The sequence below is a fragment of the Maylandia zebra genome, linkage group LG15 (genome assembly GCF_041146795.1).
Source record: "Maylandia zebra isolate NMK-2024a linkage group LG15, Mzebra_GT3a, whole genome shotgun sequence".
Taxonomy (NCBI): domain Eukaryota; kingdom Metazoa; phylum Chordata; class Actinopteri; order Cichliformes; family Cichlidae; genus Maylandia; species Maylandia zebra.
In genome coordinates this window covers 19,416,099-19,440,000 of record NC_135181.1, presented here as the reverse complement: position 1 = coordinate 19,440,000, position 23,902 = coordinate 19,416,099, and the positions used below count along the sequence as shown (strand labels likewise).

Below are 23,902 nucleotides of genomic sequence, written 5' to 3'. Positions count from 1 at the left end.
AAAAATTGTGATGGCTAAGAGCTAGAAAAGCAGGTGACGGGCTAAATGCTGTTACTAATAGTCCATATCAACTAAGAGACTTATTATAAACACTGATGAACAAACAATGCAGAAAAGCAGGGGTTAAAAAGTAAAACTTTCTTCCTGGAAAAAAATGTTAGTTGGGACATTTACATAGTTAGTGGACATAAATCTCTTTGATGACATTTTATGAGACCACATATTTTACAATTAGCATTGTTTTCAGTTCAGTTAAGGTACAAATCTGTGTAATGTATGTATAATATGCCAGCAATATGTGATATCACTCTAGAGAAACATTTTATTTGATAAACTGTCTTTTGCCAGTGCATAATTTGGCTCAGTGGCGATACATTGAGCTAAGATATGGAAAGACATGTAAGCTCCATGCAAGAGTAAACAGATCTGGGGACACATTTGGGGAAAGTTATTAATTCACACTCATTGCCTGACTTCTACACATCAAGGTCTTTGGACCTAAATAGAGACAACACTAAGGGAGCATAAATGGCATAATGCTTTTAAGCGACCTGTCATTTACAATGCAGCCTTTCTCAACAAACCTCAGCAAACACATCAACTGTTTTTGTGCAGTTTGTTACACAGTGTATCTGCTAGGTAGAGCTACAGGTGCTGTTTTTCCCAGAAAGACAAAAGAATGAAAGATAGATGCGAAGAGGAAGAAGGAAATTTATCTGGAGAGGTAAGACTGCTCAGTGACAATCCCAAAACTGAAAATTTTAAACTTACATGTAAGCTCACTTTTTTTCCTTTAGAATTTTTAAGTCAGATATTGGATTTGCACCATCCATCCATCAATCCATCCATTCTCTTGCACTTATCCTTAAGGAGTCGTGGGTGATCGGGAGCCTACTTCAACCACCACAGGTAGTTGGTACCAATCTGTCGCAGGGCTAACACAGAGAGAAAGACACCATTCATAGTCACACCTATGGGTAATTTAGAATCACATAACCCCACTAAGTGCATGTGTTTGGACTGTGGGAGGAAGCCTGAGTACCTAGAAAGAACCCACGCAAACATGGGGGAACATGCAAACTCTACACAGAAAAGCCTGGGCAAGATGGTGAAGTCAAACTCAGGATCTTCTTGCTGTGAGGCCAACCACCATGCCACCGTGCTGCCCATGATTTGAAGTTGTGTGTGTTTTTGTTACCACTAAAATATCAAACAACAGAAATTAGGGTGCTAACTGTGTTATTTAAAGGCTGCATAAAATACAAGGCAGTTTAGTGCAGGATAAGGAGGTCATATACTGTACTGCATCATGCTGTGAATTTACAAAAATGTATTGTCTAGAATGAGGACAGTATTAACAATATAATACTGTCGGTCCACAAAGAGCAGTAACGCACTACAAAGCGTTACTGCCTCCTCCAGGCATGCAAAAAGGCTTGGGGTGAAGAAGTCTTACTAATGACTGCTGAAATAAAAAAGACTGATTAATGATGTGTACACGGCATATTTCAACATTTTCAACACTCAGTGAAAGAAATATACAGTATGAATTGATTCCTCATCTCAAATCTAATCATATTTTCTTCTTCCAATTAGCAAAGACAAAAGCTTAGTTGGAAGCCACATTATGAATGCTGAATCTGACACCAGCTTAAAGCTATTTGGTTTGGAAGAAATGCCTTAGATTCTTACATTCTGTAGCATTGGGTTTGCAATGCAATCAACAAATGCATAAGCAAACAAAATAATAATTACAAATAATCATAGAAGCAGGGGTCTAATTGTTTTATTGAAAATCTAAAAAAGCTCAATATTTCAAACAGCACTACTCAACAAAACAGCAATTTTAAAAGTCAAACACTGTTTGTGTTTTTTCTAGGGAAATGTTTATCTAATTTTGTATTATTATTTCCAGTGATGATAAGGAAATCCTCTTCATAAGTTTGATGATGGTGATGTTTCTGCTTTTTGGGGCTTCAAACACCAAATGTTTAGCAGTTTTCTGTGCTACCTGTGGTTTCTGCTCAGTATAGACCATAGCCAGCGAGCAGTTCTACACATCAGTCCACATGGACACCATTTGTCAACACAGACGGTTTCACGCAAACACACACACATTGTGTAAGCTAAAAACATGATTTATGCAGAGTTGTACAGTAGGTGGAGCGCATAAAAACTGTCCACAATACCTAACTTAGAGTCTCTTTTTCTGAGTAATCCACAGCCCGGCTATCTTCCCAGGTCGCTGTGTGAGTCTTCACATCAAATACATATCAGATTCTAAGAGTTATTGCTTAATTAAAGCTGTCTTTGTGAGTTTTTAATTGGAATTGGCATAATAAAACTAATTTATTGTGTATCTTTTGTTTGTCTGAAAAACACTGGAGACAAGAAGGTAGATGAAAAACATGATCAGTAAGGATATGAATGGACAAACAATCCTATTGAAGATTAGCATTAGTGAGGGTCGTTGTTAATGTCTCTTTTGCTCTTGGAGTGGGCCTCAAAGAGAATACAGTATTCAGGTTCAGGTGCTTTAAAGTGACCACTTTCATGGTAGTACAAGAGTTTCAATGTTGGTTTGTGTTCTATGGAAACACCAAGGTCTCTAATGCTTTTACTTTTGACTCACAAAATACAGCTAAAACCCTTAAACCCTGCTCAACATTTGGCAATAAAACCCTTTCTGATTCTGATTCTAAAGCTACAAGGCCTACGATTTTTTTACCATCTCAATCAAAATGTTCATGCTGAAGTACTACTATGGTTTATATACAACTGAACTCTTGTTAACGCTCAGCTCAGAATGAAACATGATCGTTGATGTGTGATAATTTGTCACATTTAAAAAATGATAATAGATGCTCTATATTTTCTTTTGGTGTGCTTTGGTAAAAAAAAACAAAAAAAACAAAAAACCATCAGACACAAGTCAGGTTGGCTGCAAATAGCTGCTGCTAGGTTATCAGTAGTTTTAAGCTCAAACACCCTACCCTAATACTCTGCTGCACAATCCCAGCCTTATTTTTTTTACTCTTCTTTAATTTAAAATCACTGTTATATATTTACATTTCCATGCTCTTACAGCATAAGGCCCTCACTATGTTCCTTGTACTTTAACTTTGTTTATTTACTGTAAACTGTAGTGTTTTTATTCTTTATCCTGCTGCTGTAACACAGTAATTTCCCTTAAATAAAGCATCTGTCTGTCTGTCTACAGCACCATGCCTTAGGCTGTATCAACAGTTTAATCGTGTGTGGATATTTTCTTTTAAGTCGTGATATCATTGATGCAGACTGTGGGTAGATTCTTTTTTTCATTGTTGCTTTACAATAAGGAAAACAGTAACATGTAATTATGAAAGAATGAGTAAATAAAAGAATTGAAAATAAAAAAAGATTGGCCTGAAACACTCATCACACCCTGATAATTCCTGATCCAGGATTATATAATAAGCAATAATTTTTAGCAATAGTTTTATCCGATACCGGTGCCAAATCGGTACTTTTGAAACAGTGCCGGTGCTTAAACAGTGCTCGAACCGGTGCTTAAAGAATGGAGAACACAAACTTTGTCCAAAAACCTCTCATGTTCAGCTGTTTTTTTTGTAAAAAGATAACAATGTTAGCCTTTTCTGCAGCTATGTGGCATATATGGTATCACTCTTGGCTGGAAGCAGTGCTTAAACAATGGACAAACACAAACTTTATACAAAAACCTCTTATGTTTACCTGTTTTCCACTTTTTCTTTGGTCATTTTAGCCTTTTTGGCCAGGGTGAAGGGAGTATCTGCCATCAAACAAGAAGACAGCCGCATGTAGCTATGATGATGTTTGCTAGTTCACCTTACCTGCATTAATGTAATAACGTGGTTAGCCTACTCAACGTAAATTACACACTAACAACATTAAGCTACGCACGCAGAGAAGAACGGCTGCTGCTGCATCATCATCCTCATCATTTCTGCTACACTGGCAGGGCTAGGGGCCAGGACTCTATTCTTTGGGTTTTTGGGGGATGTTGCTCCGGGTCCGATAACTGGCAACCCACCCGACGTGCACAGTGTGAGGTCTCGCAGCAAGCTATCAAATACGGCGCATTTCTCGGCTTTTAAAAAAACACGCTATGCGTCGCCAGCTGTTTAATCGGATTCTTGGTGTTATCTCCTTTGACAGTATCACAGTATCAGCTTAAAGCACTTGTTGCAGGCTGCTGAGTTTGCATATTTTGCTGTGAAGTACAGCCAGACTTTTGACCGCTTCGCCTTGGACATTTTTAATCTGTAGCTCTGCATAAAAGAACGTACGTACCTGGGCCCGCCTACTATCCTCGGACACGTAAAATGATTGGCTAGAAGTGTATCACAGCTCAGGAAAAAAAAGCATCGAAATAAAGCACCGAAATGTGCGCTGCTTTTCGGTCTGGTTACTACCGTTTATGTCAGAACCGGTGCCATCATGGCACCGGACACCGGTACCCATCCCTACTAGTAAATATGATTCACTTTACTCGAGGTGCCACAAAGAATAAGAAATGTTGGAGTAATTAGTAATGAATGAACAGTTGATGCTCAGTGTTTGAATTAGAGTCAATAAGGAATAACTCATAAAGAAAATGGGGAGATAATCACGTTACCGCTAATTATGAATTACTCATTACCTAATGATTCACTTATTTAGTATCTCCCAGACCGTTCTACAGTAGAAGAAAATCATTATCAATAATAAAGTCTTAAATCAAGGGTAATTAGGGAAGTATTGAAGAATGACTGATTACATATGAGTTTTTCTTGATTTGTTGGTCATTCATTCTGTAGTAACTGAGCATATGTGTCTCCCTATTAAATGTAATGGTCTATGTGTGCATTTCCCTCCTTTTTGAACATGTGACAGCCACACAAACATGAAGGAAATAAGGCAGTTGCACTGGATGAGTTACAGGGAAACAAGTAAAAAGGGTCAGTTCAATTTTATAAACTTAAATAGTGACGGAAGTGATAGTAAAATACCTCACAGAGGATTGCTTGTGTCTTATGATTGAAAAAAATAATTAGTTAGACCCATAGGGCTGATTTTCTATAACACTGCCAAAAGATCTATACATATAGGTAACTTTAAAATGAATCTTCTATATGTAAAGTCTGTGTGCATGTATGTAAACAAATCTATACCCAACCCCGAAGCAGCTAATCTGGCTACAGAAAGAGACATGCAGGCATACTGAGGTGTCACAGATAGAGAGGATGGATATCTCTCACTGTCACCTGAAGACAACCTAAAGGGCACCATAGACTGACCTGGAAAATGACACCTGCATCCTCCATGAAATTAAACAAACACACACAGCAGCCATGCAAGCAAAGTTTGTTTTAGGCCTCGCTTAAAACATATCGATCTGAAATGAGATGTGGTCAGAGAAGGGATGAGGTTAGTAAGGTATGTGTGTGTGTGCGTTTGTGTGTGTGTGAGGGTCATTCGTGTCATTGGCAGTGGTTGTTTACCTAGAAGCGATTGCTAGCCTCACACACAAGCCCTTCCCAGACAGAGACGCGTGGTAAATAATAGAAGAGTGATGACAGAGGGCAGACGCACACAAACACAGATCAGCATCAAGGTTAAAGATGGGTGTGGGTGTAATGGGAGAGCTCTTTATCAACATGTCATTAATATAGGAGGAGGGTTCACCAAACCAGGGAGGCAGAGAGGAAAGAGGCAGTCATACTGTGAGCAAGGGTCCTGACATCTGCATAACAAATGCATGAGAGGTCTGTATGTCACAGTGACAGCTGAGTCAATATGAATTCGGCTGCAAAGTAGAGTCAGGTGCCTGACCCCTAACTTAGTCATATTGCAGACTTCACTTGATGCTCACAAAATAGCTCAAGATCAGATATCATAACATTAGCATTCATGTGATTTTCATTGCCAGCTACACACAAATGTTACAGTGAATAACTTCAAACGTCTTCCGCTGTTCAGATGTTCGGCATGCTTGTCCTCATCATGACTGGACTACATGATTGGTCTTTTAGGAAATAAAGATAATTTGCACTTGTTGGATTTTTAAACAAAAGCAGGGAAAATACAACACACGAGAACATGTTTGACACTAGTTTTGCTTCATGGTTCAAGTTTTTGGATCAGCTTGTGCACCCTTAAAAGCAACGGACCTTAAAAGCTCAGCCTCACTTAATAACCATTTGCCACATATGGTGGGTTGTCCCTTGTGTCTTATGTTTTGCTTTGCTTCCTTTATCTTATTATTCCTTGATTTGTCTCTGATGCACCCTCGTGTTACCCATTTCCCACATTGGCCTTTGTAGATTTATGGCCTCAGTTTTCCCCTGGTCAATTAACGTGATGTCTGTTGTCCTTCCTCATCTTCTCCAAACCACTTATTTTCCTTGTGTTAACTTCAGCTAATTGTCACCAGCCAGTGATTGTGGACTTGTGGCCACATAAAGGTTAATTTTTCATCTGTTTGGTTTTTTTAAATAATAATTCAATCCTACTACACGGATAAAATATGTAAATATTAAATGAAAGAAAAGCAATGCTCATAGTCTTATTTTTATGTCTCCGGGAAGCACATCTGGATATTTTTCTTGATAATATTTTTTATTTAAGTGTTTAAAATATAAGTAATTTTATGAGTACATGGATATACAAAATTATCTCAATAAACCGAATCTATTTAATTGACTCAGCACACAATTATACATTTTAATAATACAAAGTAATGTAGTAAGTTGCTGCTGTCTACAAATAAAATACCTGTACTGTTAAGGGCAATCTAGTCCCTGCATCTCTGTGTAAAAGATGAATGCATTTTAAGTTTGAAAAGTTAAGCCAAACCCTGCATTCTTTCTGATGGCCAGCAGGGTGTGACTGTAGTGAAGTTTGGGGGAAAACAGTGCTCAGATCCTGGGTTTGGGACTTCACTTTCCCAATGAGTTTAAGGCCACTTTTGTCACATTCCCGGGTCTGTTGACCCAGCGTTTTAAGTTTTAGTTTATTTGGATGTCAATGTTTATGTTTAAGTTTGTTAGGTTAGTTAAATTCATTTGTTTATTAGATTCCCCTTGTGTTTTCTTCCACTATATCTAAGTTTAACTTTATGTGTTTCATGTTTGTTTGTCTTATGTTCAGAGATGGGCAGTAACGCGTTACTTGTAACGCGTTACTGTAACCTGATTACTTTTTTCAAGTAACGAGTAAAGTAAGGGATTACTATTGCAAAAACGGTAATTAGATTACCGTTACTTTCCCGTAGGAACGCTGCGTTACTGCGTTACTAAAACCGTGATTTTTTGCGAGAATGTCTCACGACAGTGACGTAAGCGAGTGCGCCGTTAGTGACAACAGCTGTGTGCAGATCAACAATGGATCACATATCGATTGTGGGAGAGAGTATGAGTGTGCAGCGTTTAAAGCGTGGAAGTACTGACCTTACTTTGAGTTTGATTCCATAAAAAGTGACAAAAACATTAGTGTCCTTCGTGCGTGGGAAGAAAACTTCTTTTTACAGCGAAAAAAAACCCTAAACTTCCAAGCAAGCACCGAGTGCGCAACGACGTAATGGGAAACTCACAGAGAAAGTCGCGGATTCTTCAACTGACCGTGGCACACCTGCACCAGGGTAAACCTCCGCCTCCCGCAGTCCTGCTTTACAGGCAAGGCAAGGCAAGTTTATTTGTATAGCACAATTCAACAACAAGGTGATTCAAAGTGCTTTACAGAGACATTAGAAACAAGAACAAATAAAAAGCATGATTTAAAATTAGTGCTGTCAAAATTATCGCGTTAATTGTTAAGATCAACGCGAAATGTTTAATGCATTAAAAAAATTTAACGCTGATTTTGTTTTTTTATTAATTTCGTGTAATCTAAGACCTTTAAATTCATGAGCACCTCTGGAGGAGGGGGCAACAGTGTGCTATGCTGGCGTTTGGCCTGACAGAAATGATTAGAAGAAGAAGTGACACCATGCTACTATCTAGCTAACACTAGCTAACACACGCAAGCATGGACGAGGGCGGACTTTTGGGTGGAAAGTTTCTCTTTAAGAAGTTGCCTGATGGCTTGTTGGACAAAACGAGAGTAAGATGCACAATTTGCAACGCTGAATTCAAGTACCACAGAAGCAGTTCATCACTGGCGTATCACCTGAGAGCAAAACACCCAACTGAATCCACCTCTACGGGACCTCGCCAGTCTACGCTTCAGGAGTATGGTGCTTGTGGACGAATAACAAAAAATGTGAGAGAAAAGGTAACCAATTCCTTGGTTGTTTGGATAGCTAAAAACTGCCGACCAGTTAGCATAGTAGAAGATGATGGACTGAGAGAAGTCATTCGTGCTGCATCAGGAGATGAGTGTTACAATCTGCCCTCGAGAGGAACCATTGTGTCGAGACTGCACACTTTGTATGGGGACCAGAGGGCTCAGCAGTCCAGCAAGCTTGTGCAAGTAAGGAATGTCGCTCTCACCGGAGACCACTGGACTTCAGTGAACAACGATAATTACTTGGGGGTCATGGCGCATTTTATTGATAACGACTGGACTATGCAATCGTTTGCACTAACAGTGAGTAAAACTGAAGAGAGACACTATGCTGAGGCGTGTGCTGACCATTTTCTGAATGTTGCAAACGAATGGAAAAGTCCAGCAAACGCTCAGGAATTAAAGGCACAGCAAGCTGCACATGGACATCAAACAGAACCGCTTGTTCAGGACGTTCCAACAAGATGGAACTCCACCCTAGAGATGATCAAGCGGATCCAGAGAAACAAATTTGGGCTGACCACCATCCTGACTCAACAAAACAGCAAGGTGACTATGTTGACTGACCAGGAGCTTGACAGACTGCAAAAGCTGGAGGAACTACTGGAACCTTGCAGGTAAATACATTTTGTTTCTCATGATTGTGTGTCTATCTTTGCATTCTAGCTTTGTTTTCAAGTATGTTCTCCACCTCCACCTCTCTGTGTATTTTCATATGTAGTTTTTATGTTTGTCTCTGTGTGATTAATAGAAAAATACAGACTTGATCTTTCTATTGCAGATATGTTACCGAACTGCTGGGAGGAGAGCGGTATGTCTCTTGTTCCATGGTGTTGCCAGCCTTGTGTCATTTGTTCAGGATTATGGAGCCCTCAGATGATGACCCAGTCTACGTTTTGAGGTTTAAGAAGATTTTTACCACAGACCTAGCTCAGCGGAGGGACAGCAGCAATCTCACATGGCTGAAGATTGCTACTGCCCTTGATCCCAGGTTTAAAGATCTTAAATGCCTTTCCAAAGATGAAAGAAGAGAGGTGTGGGCATCAGTACATGACCTTCTGATGTCAGAGACGGATGCACACCAACCATCTGCTCAGACAACAGAGGAACCCTCACCAAAGAAGAGCAAGATGTCCATCTGCTTGCTGGGTTCTCCTGATTCAGATACAGAGGAAGAGGAAGATGCTATAGACTGCTGTCTGAATCTGTACAAAGCAGAGCCCAAAATTGACATAGGAGAGTGTCCACTACAGTGGTGGTTAAAGAGAGAAGGAGCACATGCCAGGCTGGCACCTATTGCACGCAAGTACCTGTCAACCCCTGCAACCACAGTGCCTTGTGAGAGATTATTCTCACTCTCAGGTCACATCATTCAAAAGAAGCGTGCTTCTTTGTCATCAGACAATGTAAACAGAATAGTCTGCCTCAGTAACTGGCTGAGTGCAAAGAAGGACTAATCCAGATTGCTCCTTTGAAGTGAAAAATGTTCAACATTCTGGGTTTTCAGCTGTGTCTTTTTGTGTTTTAAATACTGAGTTTTGTGCACCCTTTATTGTTATGATATTCACTTTAACCTGTAGGCCTGGGTTCAGTCACTGTTGATGGCCTTAAAAGTTTTTTGTAAGTTTTCACTGTGTTAAAGATTGATGAAAACTATTAAAATTCTCTTTGAATTTCAGCATACATTCTTTGTGTTTATTCTGCATTTACTTCATTGTGTTGCATAAATGTCTGTTACAATCTTAAAATATAAAGAATAAAAAAAATGTAATTGGAGCCAGGCTATTAATAAAGTAATTGAGATTAATCGCAATTAATAACAGAAAATTGTGAGATTAGTTAGTTAATTTTTTTTAATCTATTGACAGCACTATTTAAAATTGATTAAAACAAGCAAATAAACTAACTAACTAATTAACAAACAAACAAACAAACAAACAAACAAACTAACAAACAAACAAACAAACAACAGTATATAAAATCAAAACAGATAAAATCAGAACAGTAGATAAAATCAGTAGTTAATGTAAGTTTTGAAATTTAAGCTTAAAGTGTGGATTTGGTGCTTTATTCAAATGCAGCTGAGAACAGGTGAGTCTTCAACCTGGATTTAAATAAACTGAGTGTTTCAGCTGATCTGAGGCTTTCTGGGAGTTTGTTCCAGATATATGGAGCATAAAAGCTGAATGCAGCTTCTCCGTGTCTGGTTCTGACTCTGGGAACTGATAAAAGACCGGATCCAGATGACCTGAGGGATCTGGATGGTTCATACTGGGTCAGGAGGTCATTGATGTATTTTGGTCCTAAACCATTCAGAGCTTTATAGGCCAGCATCAGAACTTTAAAGTCTATCCTCTGACGGACAGACACTAGTTTTGCTAGTGTCAGGTGAAAATAGTGCAACAGGACCGCTGAGTCTTTGACTTTATTTATTTTCTGCTGTGAGAGTGAGTGTAAACACAAAAAATATTTTATTTTATGTACTGGAATGTGTAGAAAATAGGTTTAAATGTTAAACTAATTTATTCAAGTCAGAGAATGTTGCATATAATTAAATTTTTGCTTGATGCATAAAGTTAAAAGATTAAAACTGATAAAACAAGTTAAAAAAAGAGACTTTTCCATTTGATTACATTTTGTATGATGGATTATGTAGAAAAAGTAGAATTGGGCTGAAAGATCTATCGCTTTATCACCTCTTCAGATTGTAAATCGTGTTTTTAAAAAGTAACCAAGTAATTAATTACTTTTGAAAATAAGTAATCAGTAAAGTAACGGGATTACTTTTTGGGGGAAGTAATCAGTAATTAGTTACCGATTACTTTTTTCAAGTAACTTGACCAACACTGCTTATGTTATCAAGTTCGTGTTGTCATGTCTGCATTACATTCTGTTTCCTGTTTTATTGTGAAAGTCCTTGCCCTATGTGCATTGTGTCTAGTTTTGCTTCCCCTTGTCTTGTTAGGTCTGATTTGTCCCAGCTATGTTCCCACCTGTTCCCCATTCCCTCATTATCCTCCTGTGTGTATTTAGTTTGTGTTTTCTCATTCAGTCTTTGTCAGGAGACATGTTTCCATGTCGCCAGGATTTTCCACATTCAAGGTTTTGCTCTTTGTCTTCAGCATTCAGTTTTCCCAGTTTAGTTCTAGTTAGTTTCTCCCCAGTGTGCATGTGCCTTTTGTTTCCCCACCTTTTAGCCATATTAAAAGGCTTGCCTTTTGTTAATATTCAAGTTTAGTCTCATGTTCCTTTGTGTCTAGATTTTGGGTCCACTCCTCAATTCATACAGTGTGCTGCTGCATACTGTAACAACTTTGGTTGAAGTCTTACTGAATGATGCATAAATTATTTGAGAGGGTAAAGTAGGGAACACTTTAGGGTGGGTTGCCTTTGTGATAAACAGATTGTTACAATATGAGCTTTCAGTGTCTTTTGGTTTCTCAGGCAGACTGACTCCTCCCACATTATGCCTCATTTCAAAACAGCTAAATAAGTCATGTGTAATGTCCACGCACGGATTTTACGTTCCAGCAACTGACTTAAATACAATTTGATGAACTTGAAAGTTTCTTTTTAACAGGTTTTTCTCTATGTCACCTTGAGACCAGCTGTACAGAACATACAGTTAGAAAGTGTAAAGTAAAGAAGACACAGAGAAACATATCAGTAGAAGAAAGAAGTAGAAAAGAAGTGTAGAATTAGCTAAAGCATATCAGGTTTGGAACTGGGAGAGTGGCTATGGAATCACATTGTGCTATCCCAGCATTGATGTGTGTGTGTGTGTGTGTGTGTGTGTGTGTGTGTGTGTGTGTGTGTGTGTGTGTGTGTGTGTGTTAGCATTAAATGCACTAATCAATATGGTGGATGTCACCAATCTCCCCAGTAGTGGCTGAATGCGGATACAATCCCCCAGAGCAATTATATCTCTCTCTTTTCCAGACTTTGTTTCTGTCTTTGTATCGTCACTGTTTTTCAGCTCCCTGTATGTTTTAACACTGGGCAACAAAATGTTTAACTTTTAGACAACTTGACAGAAATACCTTAGGCCTACAAAAATTTACATTTTTTTGACGTCATGCTGAATGAAAAGCATTCACTTGCCATTCTCACTTGTAGACATGCTGCTATCCTTTCTGAACAAATTTGCTCTATAACTTTTTGCACACAGACTTTTCCTCTTTACTAACAGATACGTTTACTTGTTAGTCCCTTTTTCCCTTCTCCATCAAAAAGGAATAAATGTATCTCAGGTTATTGTTGTTGCATCAGAGGACTATATGAGCTCTTGAGATAATGTGTAGTCCAGCATACTGCTAAGGAACTTACCTTCACAGGCACTGAGGTAGTGTCTCAGTTTCTCAGTGAGGAATGTATGCTTTTGCATTACATAGAGAACAGCAATGAACTCCAACTTCTTATTTGGAATTGACATAAAGACACAAATTGGCCATACTGCACAGTATAGATTTCATTATAAAGGGTTAAAATGTACTTTGTTAGGCTTCAGTCACATAGGCCTAGAGACTGGAAACCTTCAATCAGTAGAGAAACGTGTATTCCTTGACCAGTTGGACTACTGCAACCTACACATTTTGAAAGGCAACCTTTATTTTGATGCCGAACAATCTTCTCAATCACCAACCTGGCCAACCATACAAACCAGATATTGTCAGAGGTCACCAACTGGCCACCTGGTCTGTGTGACTGGGATTTTACCTCAATGAGTCACAAAGACATGACAACACTGTGGTAAAAATTATCTATGCTTCTTTGGTATATACAAGGAGCAAAATCCTCAGTGAGTTACAACACAGAAACATTAAAACACATACACAATCTCTTCATGCTGTGTAAAGCGATTAAAGTAAGTTTTGAGTCATCGTTCCAGTTTCTTAAAATCTCAGCAGGAGGTCTGTTGTCAACTGTTAGCCATAAAGGAAAAATGCGTCTTGTTATATCTGTTTTTATCTGTTGTTAAACGCAAATGTGCACACACATAACAAAGCCATAAAAGAAAGTTCACACTGGTCATTCGCTGAAAGCAATACAGTATCAGCACAAATGCAGTCAAGCCAGCAGTCTTACAAAGTTTAAACACAATAGAGAGGCGAAAAACTGACTTGAATCCTAAAAACGATACTTTTAGTTGATTCATCATGAAGGGAGTGTACACAGCTGCACTAACAAAAAAAATGTTACTGACAATACAATGCTTTTCTAACATGTCATTTACAAAATGGTTAAGCTTGACGCTGAGAGAGAGAGTGGCACACTGAGAAGACAGAAAGAAAAAGACTCCTTTGCTTCTGTCAGTCCACCAAATCCATACAGAGAAAAAAATCTGTCTGCTCAGATGAAAGTCTAAAAGAGGAAAGAGGCTTTGTAACAGAGAAATAGCTGTGATCCCAGTGTCACGCAGGCTGATCTTATTACAAACCTCGTTATGTGTAGCATACACCACATGGCAGATGTTTTAATCCAAAGCTCATAAAATGAAAGACGGTCACAAATCGGGGTTAAGACCTGCTGCTTCACACTGCAAGATTAAACCTATGAAGCGTGGCAATCATAACATGACTGCACACCCCCCTTTTTAAAACAATCTACAATCTAACACAGTCATTTTACTATGTATTACATATTACTCAGATAAAAAGCCACAAAATGAGGACGATTGTACTGGTGTGAAGTAGATTTCTGGGTTCTCCATGATGGCTGACTGTGTACTGCATTTCTTCATTGTTCCTGTACTACTTCTATTGTCTGTAACAAAAGAAAGCAATTTAAAGTTTTAAAACTTTAGCACTTTTTGTGGTCCAGAAGTCTAAAATCTATAAAACTGGAATAAAAGGAAGTTATGGGAAAGTGGAAGAAAACGTTACATGGCTGTAGACAAAATACACAAGTGTACAGAGTGTCAGATAGGAAGACTGGTGAACATTTTGGGTTAAGGAGTCAGACATCTGAAAAAAAGACATCATGGGTTTCTGACATCTTGCCTGGCCTTATCAGAGATCTGCCTCTAAAGGTGGCTGTTCTGTGAACTGGTAACAAAGCCACTGGAGCGAAGCATCTCTGCTTGCTCTGAAGTAGTCAAGAAATGGGCTTTATTTAATAATGTCTATGTTAGGGCACTATTTAATCATTATCGCGTGTACTATTATTGTATATGCTGCACAAAGCTCCTAAGAGGATTTTACTGTAGACACACCTAAAAATAGGGAGAGATACATTTCAAGAGAGCCCATTAGTGTAATTAGAGCTACTCTACAGCCAGTCTAATGATGCTCTTTTCCTGCTATATTGTTTTTGCTTGATACAGCATCAAAAATGCCTCAAGGTGGGTTTTGCTTTGGTATACACACTGTGTGAAGGCTGATGAACAGACAGAAGCCTGTGAATGTTGTTTAACACTTTGCTCCATATGGTCATTTCTCCACTGAGTATTGCGTGAAGAACAGTGTGAAGAAGAGTGATTTGTGCCTCGAGTGTGAAAACATGTGTCACACTTTTGTTTTTTCTTCTTCTAAATATTAAAAATAACTTGCATTAGATGGAATGCTTCCTTCAAAGTTACATTTCATCAGCATTACGAACTCTTGCTAATTATGAAAGATCAGCAAGACGAGGAAATATAATTTGTTATCTGTTGTTTCCCTTTAATGTGAAAAATAGTTTTCGCGCAGTCTATTGAGATGTAAAAAACAACAGTATAACAAAGCTACAGTTTGTTTGACTTAATAATTTAATTAGCACTATACATGTAATCAATTCTACCAAGACTCTGATTATACAGCATCAGGGGAGGAAACACTATTGCGGTTTGAGATCACCACAAATAAGCCAGCGATTAAACACTTAACAGATTCCAACAAGGATGGATGAAAACTTATCTTCAGGGCCAATTTTGTGTTGCTGTCTTCATTTTCCTTCAAAGCCCCCCTCACAGTAAGCTGAGCACTGTGGGTTGTAGAGGCCAATATTAGTTAAGTATTTATTTACAGATCCTGGCAGGGCTGTCCTGTGAATAATTCATCTAGAGGAGTCTGTTGACAAGACAGCCTGACGCAGGAGAAAGGAAATCAATGCAGCTATGATGGGCAGCAGACTCCAGCATATCTGCTTCTGACCTGAACCCCAGCTATTCTGTAGGTGTGTACACGTGTGTGTAGTTACAGAGGTTACAATGCATCCCTATGTAAAGTGATCAGGTCTTGATCTGCTGATCGGAGCGAAACATTGTCCGTCGAGGGCAGACAGGCCGCGGGGATATGTCATCTTCACGTTCCTCCTGTTCTACACTGTAGACTGTAACTCTAGTATGCCTAAACCTTGGACTTACACAGATTAAACTTCTGTGCAGTTACCATTTTACATCAGAAAGTGCCAACCTCAGGGGCTAAAATCATTTTAAAAACTGGGAAAAAACTGCTGCTCCTCAATGGGCACTTGAGGCTGGACCCGAAACTGAGTCAAATGTGAGAAACTCAAATGTAAAATGTATTATTAGGGGAACTTTCCCTTATACTGTGGCGTGAAAAGGTGTTTGCCCCCTTCCTGATTTCCTAGGGTTTTTTGCATGTTTGTTATATTTACATGCTTCAGATCATTGACCACAAATTTACATTACAGTGCAGAGTAAATGCAGTTTTTAAATGATGGTTTCATTGATTACAGGAGAAAAGCTACCCAAACTTACCTGGTCTTATGTGAAAAAGTAATTGCTGCTCTTGTTAAATGAATTAACTGTGACCACATTTTTTTGAAAGCTGAGTTCACTTTTACTAAACACACTAAGGCCTAAATACTGCCAGACCTGTTAACTCAAGAAATCGTTTAAATAGAACCTGTCTGAGAAAGTAAAGCAAGCAAGAAGATCTCAAAAACAACACTTCACACCACAATTTAAAGAAACACCTGAGAAACAAAGTCACTGGAAAAGGTTACAAAGCTATTTCTAAAGCTGTGGGACTCCAGCGGGCCACGGTGAGAGCGACTATACGCAAATGGAGAAAACAAAGAGCAATGGTGAACTTTCCCAGGAGTGACCGGCCTACCAAAATTACTCCAAGAACACATTGACAACTCATCCAGGCAGTCACAAGAGAACCCAAAACAACATGAAAGAATTGCAGGCTTCACATTTCACAGTTAAGGTCAGACTTCATGATTCAGCAATAAGAAAGCGACTGGGCGAAAATGACATATATGAGAGGCTTTAGGAGAAAACCAGTGACGAGCAAAAGAAACATCAATGCTCATCTCATATTTGCCAAAAATCATGAATGAACATCATACCAACAGTAAAATATGGTGGTGGTTGTGTGATGTTCTGGGGCTTTTTTGCTACCTCAGGACCTGGAAGACTTGCTATAGTAATTGAAACCATGAATTCTGCTGTATACAAAAACATCCTAAAGGAGAATGTCAGTCCATCTGTTGGCGACCTGAAGCTGAAGCACACTTAGGTTCTGCTGCAGGACAATGATCCAAAATAGACCAGCAAATTCACTTCTAAATGACGAGAAAAACAAAATAAAGACTTTGAACTGGCCTAGTGAAAGTTCTGAGCTGAATCCCATTGAGATGCTGTGGCATGACCTTAAAAAGGCAGTTCATGCTCGAAAACCCAATGTGGCTGAATTACAACAAATTTGCAAAGTGGGTCAAAATTCCTCCACAGTGCTGCTAAAGACTTGTTGCTAGTTATCGCAAATGCTTGATTGCAGTTGCTAAGGGTAGCCCAACTAGTTATTAGGTTTAGGAGGCAATCGCTTTTTCACGTAGGTTTGGATTTTTTTCCCCCCTTAACAAGCACCTTCATTTAGAAAATACATTTTGTGTTCACTTTTTCTATCTTTGTCTAATATTTAAATTTGTTTAATTATCCAAAACATTTAAGTGTGACAAACACACAAAAAAAAAAGGAAATCAGGGAGGGGGCAAACACTTTTTCACACCACTGTAGTAAGAGATTTGCATTTTTTTGTTCAGTATTCACAATATTAGACTGGAGAGACTTGAAACTCAAAGACTCCTGAATTTAAACCCATCAAAGTATTCCACAACAGCTCAGCTGATGGTAAATATATTCACAGGGCAAAAAAAAGCCTATTAAGATGTTTTTTTTAACCAATGTCATCAATGTCTAAGCAATGTCAGCAGATCTGACTGGTGATTTTGTACATGTAGATTTTTGTTTTGTTTTGTTTATTACAGTTAAAAGATACAGTTAAAGATCATCTTTTAAAATAACAGCCCAAAATAAATGTCCAGAGCCACTGTCCAGAGGCTGCCAAGTGACACGATTTTCTTTTAAAACAACTTTGGATTTAGTAATAATAATAATAATAATGGATTGGATTTATATAGCACTTTTCAAGGCACCCAAAGCGCTTTATAATGCCACTATTCATTCACTCTGGCATTCACACACTGGTGGAGGCAAGCTCTGGCCAACACCAGTAGGCAGTAGGGTAAAGTGTCTTGCCCAAGGACACAACAACCAGGACAGAGAGCCCAGGGATCGAACCGGCAACCTTGCAGTTACAGATACGCTTCCCAACCCCCCTGAGCCACGGTCGTCCATGGTAAAAAAAAAACAGTGCTTGGAAACAGTTGTTCAGTTTAGCTTTGTCCAATTAGTGCATTCTTTTTATGCCCATTTTCAATAGCCAGCATTAGTTTCCCATTTGTTATCACAGTGAATTATGGGCAAACTAGCATTAGCTGACCCTTATCCAGATCTGACAACCATATCTAAATTATCTAAAGATTTTGTATTCATTCAAACTATTTTATATCTTTTTCATGATTATAGCTCATGAAAATCAGAAGCATCTCAAATCACAAAATATTTTCTAAGACCAATCATGAAAAGAACTTCTAAAAAGTAGAGTTAAACACTGAGGTGGGGCTTCCAGATGTTTCTAACCCACAATAATAAGATGGTCATCAAACCATTTAGTAGTAGTTTTGGAACAGTGGACATGTGCTTTGGGAAAAGGAAATCAGCACCTCCATAAAGCTTGTCAACACATGCAAGCTTGAAACACTCCATAATTTCCTGGTAGACAGATTTGTTGACTTTGGACACCACCTTACAAAAGCAGATGGCATGTCACTCTGAATCATTACTGGCTGCAGAAACTGCACACTGGACTTCCAACATCTTTAAATTTGTGTCCTTCCACTCGTCATCCAAACTTATGATCTTCATTTCAAAATGAGAGGCAAAGATGACTTTTATCTGAGAACAACCTTCATAGCAAAAGCTCAGTTCTTGTTCTCCTAACCCAGGTAAGACATTGCTAATATTGCCTCTGGTTCATGGCTGGCTTGATATTAGGAATGCAACAGTTGTAGTTCCTTTTATGAAGATGTTTTTGGATGATGACGCTTGATGTGATGACACAAGCCTGAGTCTCTGTGAGGCTCTCACAAGTTCAGGAATTATATTTTCTTGATGATCGAACCACAACTGTGGCCATCCCAGTTGCGAGTGCACCTTTTTCTACTACGCTTTCTTTCTCACATTCAACCCTTTGATAAAGCACAATGTGCCATACTCTCCTTGTGGAGCATGTCATTGATCATCATCTGATCAACTGTCACATCAGCAGTCTTGCCCATGAGTGCGATAGTGTGCACTGACCAATAAACACTGTATTTACACTGTTAGTAAAAACAGAATTTAAATATTCTACCAACTGGGGATACCGAATTTATGATTTCCATGAAGTATAATCCATAATAATCAAAATTAAAGCAAAAATTGGCATGATGTATTGCAATTCACCTGGAATGACTATGTAAGATATAAAAATTATGTTTTTTAATTAAAATAAAAAGTAAGAAAATAAGTATCTGCAGTATGTGCTGTGATTCCCGGTGCTCAGCTTGAATTAACTAATGTTCATTCGTCTGACTAAAACCTTCTTTGTAAGTCTCATCGTATCCCATCTTTCTCTACTGATATTCTTTACTTCCTCTTTCAGTGAATAGCCACTTCATTTTACTATTGTTTGTCAATTTCATATTTAACAACACTAAGTCACCCCACCCCCCCTTTCCCTCCACCACTTTACTTGAATACTTTAAATATCCTCAACTTGAATGAAGACAAACTGTGGATAACTGAGGTAATTGAACATTAACATGAGCTAGATGAATTAAGACATATGACAAGCCTTTTTTGAGAATGTTTTCTTTTAGGCTAATTCAACAATATAGTTAACAAGATACCTTTGGGTTTTCAATTTATTGGTTTGAATAACAAAAACACAAATTGAGTCTGCCTCTTTATTCAACTTAGAGTCATTAAACGCTCATCATCTCTATTGTGTATTGTCCCTAGGGATTCATCTTTCATGGTTACATTTCCAATTGTAAACTGCTCTGGATAAAAGAATCCATGAAAGCCAATCGAAATCATTATTTGACAGATAAAAATCTTATAAAACTGTTGCTTTAAAAATGACTACAAAAAATTCCTAACAAAAAATCTCCACAAAAATGGTCACAAATGCTTAGTGTGGCTATTTAAATATTTTCCACCAGGGGCCACTTACGTCCCACGTCACCCCTTCTTGTGGCCTGTATATTGACGTGAAGAAATATAATGCAATTTGGCCTTTGAAGTAACATCTTTTTTTGTTAGGTAAGATGGAAATTTCTGATCATTGTATCAGAAGCACATTTGTGAGGTCAGACACCGATGTTGGACGAGAGAGCCTCGTTCACAGTCTCCGCACTTGTTCATCCCAAAGGTGTTCTGTTGGGTTGAGGACAGAACTCTGTCCTGTCTTCTCTTTGTGTTTGTCGAGTTGTCTGTGTCTCTCTTTCTCGCCCCTTGCCCTCTCTGGTCCATTGCTCTCTCACTCCCTCTGTTCCTGGGGTCATGCTCAGCTTGTCCCATCTATTGGACTGTTGCCAGCTGTGTGTCTCAGGTTTTTCCTCTTTGCCCTGATTTCCTTGTGTATTTAGTGTCTGTGTCTCCCTCTGTCTGGCATTGCACTCCTCTTCATTCTCCTCCTGTGAGTTCTGCCTGCTTGTTTAGTTCCTGTTCTTTCCAGTTAAGTTTTTGTATTCGTTTCAGTCCAGCAATAAAGCTGAGGTTTGAGTTTAGTTTTGCCTTCTGGGTCGTGCAATCCTGCCTGCGTCACACAGTGCATGATACATTATGAGGAACTTAAACTCCAAAAGCAGAACATCATCCAAATTAAAGGAGTCTGATATAAAAGAATGTAAAGAATTTAAAAATAGGGCTAAATGTAATTCATAGATTTGAATGCATTTCAAATGTTGTAAATGTAAATTTCTATGTGTTATATTTATTCATTAGTACCTGAAAAGAAAAAATAAAATCAATATTAAAGGGTTTGTGTATAAGAGCAGTGACCATCCTGTGATGTTGAAGAAGCTTTAGAAAAGACTTAATTGATTTCAATGGATTTGAAGCAACTGAGAAGACTATAAAAACAGGGCACCTTCAGTGGTGAGTTCCATGTTCAGTTTTTTTTTTCTTAACAAAGACTCCCACAGGAATTCAGCTGACTCAACATTAAAGCGCTTCATGTCTGTCCTCTGTAACTTCAACAATTCTACTGACAATTTAACAAAAAATCCCCAAGGACCTCTTTGAAGAACCAAGAATTACATTTATCATGTGGGTCTTTAAGAGAGCAATACGGATTTAAAAGAGAAACCTTTTTAAATAGTTTCATAAGTCACTATGAAAATGACAGCAAGCACAGATAAACCTGAAAATGCAGTTTACGATGGGAAGTAACCCTGTTGTCTTTTCTTTGTGGCTTCCTCTGTAGTACATCAACATATAATCAGTCTAGCAACTTCATGTACCATGTCTCAGCAATTACGCGCCAATTAAATACCAGAGATATAAATTTACAGACCTCTAGTTTTGTGCTTGTAGCTCAAAAAATACAGAGACAGAAGAACAAATATTACATTCAACTGTCACCACAGTTTCTGAGATCCAGTAGTTCATACTTCATAGTAAATATGAAAAACAGAGAGAAACCATAATGAGACTGGAATTACAATAAATGTGATTCTGCATGAGAAAAGAAAAAGCTGATGGAATTGAAAGGTGATAAAAGATAAATGGACAGACTCGAAGCAATTCCTGAAGAAATGAAGGAATGCCAATGGAAAAGACAAATTGCAATTTTTTTCAGGTGTACAAACTGAACTGTATTCTGACAAACGGTCTGTAAAGATATACTAAAAATGCTTAGAGATAAAATAAATAGAATGAATAAACAGTGCAGTAAAAGAGAGGGGGAGGGGGGGTGGATGGATAGATTAATGGATGACAAATTATGTTAATTATGTTAATTAATTATGTCCCAATTACTTGTTTTGCATTCCTGTTACCTTCAAGTTCTACTTTCACTGTTTGGCCAACCTACATTCTTGCAGTAATCTAGTAGACAAGTCCTTCAGTCATAGTCTGTTTTCCTGTGTTTGTATTGAGCAAGTTTTGTTCCTTTTTTTTTTTTTAAAACAAAAATTATATTCTAGTGGAACATTGCATTAGTCAACTGATGCAATTTAAATGACTGTACAGTAGATATGATGAGATTAAATCAAGCCCTGAAAGAAACTATTCAGTTTTTTCAGCAATATTATATCGTGTTATGCTCACTTATTATGGATTGGAATTTTTAGTTTTATAATCTGATTCAAAATTGATCTTTAATTTAAAAAAAAGGTCTTCATTTAATAAAGAAAAAAAGCTGCAGTATACTTTGGCTCTACTGTCCTAGACTGCTGATTACAGGTATTTACCCACCGAGCTGAAAATGAAACACAGATGACAATGAAGCTAACTTGTCTTGATGACAGTATTCTGTCCGGATAAAGGAAAAAGCAGAGAATCAGGTGTGATATTATGAATCAGGATTTTATGTAAAGTTAAAACATTTTTGTGTTGGAGAACTAACCATTAAGTATTAAATCAAAAATGTATTCAAACAGCTGTGCTTCCAGAAGAACAACTACAATTACAACTACATTACACAAAAGTTGTATCTTAGGGCTTTAGGCTAAAACACAAAAGGAACAGGTAGGATGTTTGAAGCTGTCACAATAAAACACAATGAAAACTGTTGGAGCAAATATTTTAATTCTTGGAGTCAATCTTTTGGTTTGCCAGCCAATAGTGGAATTCTCAAACTGTGTCTTTTTCCCAGTTCTTAGTCTTGGTTTCTCATGACGTCCTCCACCTCTGCAATAGATCTTCCATCTTGGTTTATTAAGGACAACTTTGATCTGATAGATCTTGGTGTTCTTACAATTATAAATTTATGTTTCGCTTTTAGTATAGTTCCTGTGTGTTTACACAGTAGTACAGTCATTCTCATAGAAGAAAATTCCTTGCTTCTTTAAGAATGGCTATATCAGAACTGCTACTTTATGCTAAAAGTCTAGAAAACATTATTTTTATTCAACTATTATTTCTAGACGAGAACAATATCCATCAGACCTTTAATTCTGGTGATTGTGCTTTCTTAGTTCTGCTGGACTTAAGTGTTGATTTTAACAATGTCAATCATGATTAACCCATTAAGACAGAACACCTGGAACACTTTGAAGGAGTCAAGGATTTGGTTCTTAACTAATTTAAATCAAACTCATGACTTTTTTTTGTTAATATTGAGAAATACTACTCTGCATCAGCAGTTATGACATCTGAAATTCCATAAGGGTCTATCTGGCATTGTTCTTTTTCTCTTTGTACATTTTTTAAAATTCGTATGCAGATGATTTACCTTTAAATCTTGGAAATTGCCGCTCCATATAAAGTCTCAATGAGTGCAGCTTGGATACAGTTAATTGATTGGGAAACACTTTTAATTGAGGTTAAGGAGATTGAAGGATAGCCTGGCTTTTTTGAGCCCTTTCATTTATCGCGGGTTAAAAATCTGAGGCCATAACAAAAGGGTGTGTAACCATCCTGCTCTAGTAGTAATCAGCCTGCTACTACAGACATGGTACCATAATGAATAATCTCAGAAAAATTACAATTTACAGACCAATTTTTGCCCAAAATTGTTTGCTCACATGTTTGCAATATTCCCCCACTGGCTTTTAACTGAGCAATAATAATTTGCAGACCAAGATTCCTATTCAAAACTATAGCCAAGTGCAAACTCAGACTTTTTGTTCTTATCTGATATCTTGTCATGAAATACTTTCTGTCAGTGGAGAACTGGGAATGCTTCAGTCAACATAAGAAGCAAATATGTTCTGCAAAGTAACATATGTAGGGAAATGTGGGTGAGTGGGGCAGGAAAGAACTCAACAGAAAAGTTGCAGCATGTGTGCATGAGCTGGAATAGGCAATTTTGATTATTTTCTGAAGAATACAGACTACAGTAGACAGAGAAGCTAAAGGAGATGATAGAGACAATCCATCAAACAGACACCTGCATGGTCATAGTGAAAGGGAACAAAAAAAACTACCTTATACAATGCTGAACACCTTGCTACAAGCAGCTCTTTATATGCTTACTCACAGCACACAATGAGATCAATGGAAATTCTTTTTTGTTTGCATTTCTACAGTATTTACATACTTTTCTACAAGCACCAC

General features: G+C 38.0%; 1 protein-coding gene across 2 annotated transcripts in view; it reads right to left on the bottom strand.

The window, feature by feature from the left end:
- LOC101482519 (exostosin-1) overlaps positions 1-23,902 on the bottom strand; it is a 374,234-nt gene that overhangs the window by 208,476 nt on the left and 141,856 nt on the right. The window lies entirely within an intron of this gene.